Source organism: Eurosta solidaginis, chromosome 5, assembly GCF_040869045.1.
Source record: "Eurosta solidaginis isolate ZX-2024a chromosome 5, ASM4086904v1, whole genome shotgun sequence".
Classification (NCBI taxonomy): domain Eukaryota; kingdom Metazoa; phylum Arthropoda; class Insecta; order Diptera; family Tephritidae; genus Eurosta; species Eurosta solidaginis.
In genome coordinates this window covers 9,013,190-9,020,285 of record NC_090323.1, presented here as the reverse complement: position 1 = coordinate 9,020,285, position 7,096 = coordinate 9,013,190, and the positions used below count along the sequence as shown (strand labels likewise).

The 7,096-nt window shown below is 35.0% G+C and overlaps 1 non-coding gene across 1 annotated transcript; it reads left to right on the top strand.

The window, feature by feature from the left end:
- Nucleotides 1-1,463: 1,463 nt before the first annotated feature.
- Nucleotides 1,464-1,582, top strand: LOC137234077 (U5 spliceosomal RNA). The gene has a single exon (XR_010947680.1). It is a non-coding gene; the product is annotated as a U5 spliceosomal RNA (small nuclear RNA).
- The last annotated feature ends 5,514 nt before the right edge of the window (nt 1,583-7,096 follow it).

The window sequence follows — 7,096 nt, the reverse complement described above, 5'->3', positions numbered from 1 at the left end:
TTGTTACGATATGTAAATTTTTCTTAGAGTTATGGCTCCCGAAACATTGAAAATGCTTAGACAAAAAAGAGGCGGTGCCACAACCATTTTCAAAAAATTTAGTGTTTTCCAATTTAATGTTATAATTCAATTTAGAAAGTAAAATTCTATTGATACAGAGCTTTTTTCGCTAAGATATAGCTTATTATTTTCGTCTACGACCCTTTTAAAAATCTTTTATATAAAAGTGGGCATGGTCTTCAACCGATCTTGTCCAATTTTTCTAAAAATATTTCCTGATTTAGGGAAAATTTGTGTACCCAATTTTATTACGATCCGTTCGAGTTATGGCTCCCGAAACATAGAAAATTGCTTAGTCATAAAAGGGGCGGTGCCATGCCCATTTATTAATATTTGAAGTTTTTCCTCTTGACTGTTATAAATCCACTTGGAAAATGAAATACCATTGATATAAAGCTCTTGTTTGCAAAGATATAGCTTATTTTATTCTTCCACGACCCTTTTAAAAATCTTGTATATAAAAGTGGGCGTGGTCCTTAACTGATTTCTTTAATTTTTCATCAAAGCATTCCTTGTAGTAAAGGAAACCTCTCTGCAGAATTTTGTTACGATAGGTTTGACGATTTTTGATTTATGATTAATAATATTTGTAAAATTGATTTTACCACAAGTGGGCGGTGCCACACCCATTTTAAAAATTGTTTTCAATTTTTCATCAAGAGTCTCAATACCAGTCCACATGTTAAATTTCAACATTCTAGGTGCATTATTTACTAAATAATCAGGGTTTTTGTGTTTTCCAAAATGTTATATATATATAAAGTGGATGTGGTTATCATCCTATTTTGCTCATTTTCAATACCAATCTATTCTGCGTCCAAATATGCTCGTGTACCAAATTTGGTGAATATATCTCAATATTTACTCAAGTTATCGCGTTAACCGGCGGACGGACGGACGGACATGGCTCAATCAAATTTGTTTTCGATACTGATGATTTTGATATATGGAAGTCTATATCTATCTCGATTCCTTTACAACCAACCGTCAATCCAATCAAAAATAATATACTCTGTGTGCAAAACACACTGAGTATAAAAAAATACTCTCAAATACCAGCATGGAAGAATTTTGCCAGAAATACCCTAAGCAACCAAGAAAAGTGATCGCCACATGAAACTGTGTAAAACTAAGCAAATTTTAAAGTGAACGACAAAACAATTGCTATCCCAAAAGTATTTCGCAAGAAGTAGATTTTTGCACAACAAAACATTATCAACGCACAACTTGCCTTCATCCCTCCTTGTGCTGCTACTGCTCGAACAAAAGAAACTGATTGTTTTGACTTGGCGTGTCTCTATATCGTTGTTTTTCTGAGTTTTAAATTCTTTCTTCATATCTTTGAAATTCTCAACTACTTTAAAACTAGTTTAACTTAAAGTATACATTTTTTCTTTTCAACTTTACCTTAACTTCTCTTCAGTTGTCGAATAAATCTTTCGCCTTTTACTAAAGATTTCCGTGGAGAGGAGTAATTAATGGGTCTATAAACAATTTTTGGTAGTGGCTTGGGTTATTCTCGAGCCCATATGAAATACATTTGAGACATGAATATCGGTGGGATAAGTTATGACCTTTAAGACAAATATCCTTAAATGAGGAAAACAATTATGTTGGATAAATATATTGCTCACAGTTAGTTACCTGCTTCCCGCTGCTGGTCTAAAGGATATTGAGTATAGAAAGTAGATAGAATATATTTAGAAAAGCTTAAACCAAACAAATCATACTAAAAAGGGTAGTGCCAACCTACGCACTCAGAAAAAACCGCTTACCGAAAATGAGGAACATTTTAATTTTTGTATGCAACTTTCCATTTATTTGAGCAACATTTTCTCTTCAATCAAGAATACTTGATTTATATTCCACAAAATAGCTGTTTTTTTTTCACGTCTATATACGTTTACGCTTAAACTTTATATGGACTGCTAAGCGACAAACTTTAAATACACCTCTGAAATTGCTACGCATAAAATTAGTACTACTAAATTTCAATACGCATTATACTCAGATGTAACTGAAATATGTGTCCATGTTTCACCCTCTGCACTAATTCTATATATTCTATCCGCGTCCACTATTTATCACAACTGATTCAGCTATATGTTATACACAGAAATACAACAGAGGGTTGTGTCTCCGCTTTTCGGTACACCCTGTGATAGTTGCTAGTTGTTTAACCACTGCCGCTAGATGGGTCTCCTAAGCATTTTCTGAGCGAGGATAGGCGTTTTTTTCACGCGCAAACGAAACGTATATGCGTTTAAAAAACACGGCTAATATTTACAAACACGAGCTATCGCAGTAAATTTCTTTTCATAAAATTTTCTCCATTTGCAAAAAGACTATACCTATGATCAAGAAAAGAAAATAGTTAAAATTTTTTAGGAAATTACTTGTCCAGATTTACAATAAAATAAATAATAAAAAACACCAAATAAGTTTGGTAAGTTTTTTTATCAAATTTTACGAACGGGGGCAGGCTAAAAATAATCCAACACTTTCTGTTTAGTAGTTCAAGTGTATGACTGCAGCACCACTGTAATAATTTTAATAAATCTGACTCGCTCTTCCTAATTAAAAAGCATGTTTTTATCACTTAAATGATTAATAACAATGATTTGGACGGGTGGAATAACGACCTTTTCAACCTGCCAAACAACGCAGCCCTAGTTATTGTGTTACAACAGAAAAAAACAACTGCTCGAATCACGTCCATACCGACAGCACTGATAATCAATTAAATTAAATAATTCAATGATATAAAAAATTGAATTAATATTTATTTTGTGTGCTGTTGCCTGAACGGGAATTTTGAACCATGATAAAAAAATGGAGGTCGTTCCATTTAGTGTGACGTTAGCCACTTGACTTTTGCGGGACAAAGACAGTTTCACCAAAAACAAGTTACCAGATTGAAAAATGTTACGAATTTTTCTAATTTTGATGGATACGACTAAATTACTTTCATAGTTATTTTAAATTTAAAAAAAATACGTTGGAAATATTTTAATACGAAATATTAGCCTAGAAAAGAAGGTTTTTAGTAAGTTTTTCGTGCTCCCGAAAATTGCTTTGGTGAAGGAAACATTGGTCGAAGTATACAAAGCAAGGGAATATAGCCTTCTTAAGTGTCCGTATGTTTGCTCAGTAAATGTTGACAAAACATACACTTTTGTCAATTGATTGCCCAAAGGAGGTCCTTATAAAACGAAACGGAAATTTCTAAAGAGTTTAGCATACTTAAACACAATTTTTATAAAATTGAATGGTGATAAATTGGCTACAAGCAGTGGCGGATCTAGGATTTGGTACTGGGGGGGGCTTGAAATTTTTTCACTTTCAAATTTATTCCCTACCCTTTTTTGCTCTCTTTGAAATGTTTGCCCTTTTTTGGCTCCAAATCTATTTGGGCAACTCGGATTGTGAAATTTGTAATGTATGTATCAAATGACTTCGAATTTTATTTTATTTTTCTCGTTATGATGATGTGGCAGCTTGGTAATCAGCTGATAATAAAACATTAATCGATTATCAAGTGTCATCACTTACACAACGTAGAAATGAAAAGGTAAGGAAATATTTTGAATACAACGCCACAAAAGAATTTTTTTATCAGATATTTAATAAAAAACAAGTGCCAGCAACAGCAGAAAACTTCGAAAATGAAGAAAGCGATGAAAGTGATGAAATGTCGTTTCGATGACAAGACGAGCCATATGTGCCGGCGTTAAGTTTTTTCTTATATTTGGCGGAACAAAGTAATTACTGCTTACTGCGTATTTTTATTATTAAAAAATATAAATAGAATTATAACAAGTAAGGACGGGGCTGACAATATGCTGTTAAGTTTTTAACGAGTAGAGCCCTCTATGCCACTTGTTTCATCTTTCAGAGTTTCCTAACCATAAGAAAGTGAGTTTAATTCAATTTCTGTTAAAAATGCGAGATGCATTCGGTAAAAATATTCACATTAGACAATTTTTGGCATAAAAAATTTAAAACCATACTATGTGTCCTCAGTATGCCGTTACGTCCACGTATGATACCTCAACCTTGCACGTAATGACTTAGTTCGAACGGAGGGGGGCTTTAGCCCCCATAGCCTCCCCCCCTAGATCCGCCACTGGTTACAAGTCAATATGCCCTGTAGCTCTACAGGTTACCACTAGTTATGAGAGTTCTTTTGTCCGTTAGGGTCAGCCCCGCCTGTACACATTCTGTGCCATTTTAGCATTGACATGGATGTGGCGTCCCACAAACGTAAAAAATTAAACACATACCACTCACTGCAGACTTTGGAGGTACACTTTTGGTGGAGGTACACCTTGAGAAATATCCACTGTAGAGGCATGGTAATAGGGCCATGCTTGAACAAAAGGATTTTTCGTGTATTTTTTCTGTCTAGAGGTCAAGCTGCCATAAAGGTATAATACTATTTTCACACAGACGGCTTATTGAATAATAAAGGCAATTTTCTAAATTAAGGCGCTTATTGAGCTCAATCTTCCCTACAAATTTCGAATCTATTATTATTTCATTAGAAGCTAATCGAATGCCTAATGAAGTCAAAAGCACTATGCAACTCTGTCGGCAGCGTTCCACTTCCGTTTCCGCTTCTTAGTTTTTGGTGTGTTCAGTGCTTAAAAATGTCATTTGTCAAAGCAAATGTCATTGTCTGCATGGCGGAACGATACAAGGTGGCTGCATCGAACAGCTGATTATAACTTTTTTATTTGATTTGATACATCAACTACCGGCGCAGTACGATTTTGACATTTGTCCATCGAATTTACAAGTACATGGAATTTTTTTTGTTTGTAGGTATGTCACCATGCTCCCACCTTGTATCGTTCCGCCATGATTGTCTGTCTCATCCTTCATACTAATCGAGCAGTTACTTCTGTGTGAAAGCAAAAAATTTACGATCTCATTAGCAGGTGAAATGAGATCATTAAGTTTCGGTGTGAAAACAGTATAAGTCGTTATCCACAATTTTTCAATAAAGTTGCATGTTTTATTAGATTCTCAATAGATATGAAGCACATAAATCGTGCTAAAGCATATTATTATTGTCTCAGATGATCATTGCGTTTTCATCCTGAAGGAAATTTCCATGCCGAAAAACCACAATTTCGCCTTGAACAGTAACGGTATGGCAACGCTTCTATCAAAACAACAAACATTACGAAACTTCAAAAATCCCCAAATACGTCAAAAAATTTTGAGTGGAACTACCTTCTTTTTATACTCAGTTGAGCAGAGCTCACAGAGTATATTAACTTTGATTGGATAACGGTTGGTTGTACAGGTATAAAGGAATCGAGATAGATATAGACTTCCATTTATCAAAATCATCAGTATCGAAAAAAAAATTCGAAAATTTCGAAAAATGGAAAAAGTGCGATAATTCATTACCAAATACGGATTAAGCGATGAAACTTGGTAAGTTAGTTGATCTTATGACGCAGAATAGAAAAATGGTAAAATTTTGGACAACGGGCGTGGCACCGCCCACTTTTAAAAGAAGGTAATTTAGAAGTTTTGCGAGCTGTTATTTGGCAGTCGTTGAAGATATCATGATGAAATTTGGCAGGAACGTTACTGTTATTACTGTATGTCTGCTTACTAGAAATTAGCAAAATCGGAGAACGACCACGCCCACTTTTTAAAAACTTTTTTTTTAAATTCAAATTTTAAAAGAAAAGTTAATATCTTTACAGTATATAAGTAAATTATGCCAACATTCAACTCCAGTAATTATATGGTGCAACAAAATACAAAAATAAAAGAAAATTTCAAAATGGGCGTGGCTCCGCCCTTTTTCATTTAATTTGTCTAGGATACTTTTAATGCCATAAGTCGAACAAAAAATTACCAATCCTTGTGAAATTTGGTAGAGGTTTAGATTCTAGGACGATAACTGTTTTCAGTGAAAAAGGGCGAAATCGGTTGAAGCCGCGCCTGGTTTTTATACACAGTCGACCGTCTGTCCTTCCGCTCGGCCTTTAACACGATAACTTGAGCAAAAATCGATATATCTTTACTAAACTCAGTTCACGTACTTATCTGAACTCACTTTGTATTGGTGTAAAAAGTGGCCGACATCCGACTATGACCACGCCCAATTTTTCGATATCGAAAATTACGAAAAATGAAAAAATGCCATATTATATACCAAATACAAAAAAAGGGATGAAACATGGTATTTGTATTGGTCTGTTGACGCAAAATATAACTTTAGAAAAAAACTTGGTATAATGGGTGTGACACCTACCATATTAAGTAGAAGAAAATGAAAAAGTTTTGCAGGGCGAAATCAAAAGCCCTTGGAATCTTGGAAGGAATACTCTTTGTGGTATTACACATATAAATAAATTAGCGGTACCCAACAGATGAAGTTCTGGATCACCCTGGTCCACATTTTGGTTGATATCTGCAAATCGCCTTCACATATACAACTACGGGCCACTCCCTTTTAAACCCTCATTAATACCTTTAATTTGATACCCATATCGTACAAACACATTCTAGAGTCACCCCTGGTCCACGTTTATGGCGATATCTCGAAAAGGCGTCCACATATAGAACTAAGGCCCACTCCTTTTTAAAATACTCATTAAGACCTTTCATTTGATACCCATATCGTACAAAAAAATTCTAGAGTCACCCCTGGCCCACCTTTATGGCGATATCTCGAAAAGGCATCCACCTATGGAACTAAGGCCCACTCCCTTTTAAAATACTCATTAACCCCTTTCATTTGATACCCATATCGTACAAACAAATTCTAGAGTCACCCCTGGTCCACCTTATGGCGATATCTCGAAAAGGCGTCCACCTATAGAACTAAGGCCCACGCTCTTTTAAAATACTCATTAACACCTCTCATTTGAAACCCATATCGTACAAACGAATTCTAGAGTCACCCCTGGTCCACCTTTATGGCGATATCTCGAAAAGGCGTCCACCTATAGAACTAAGGCCCAACCCCCTTTTAAAATACTCATTAACGCCTTTCATTTGATACCCATAT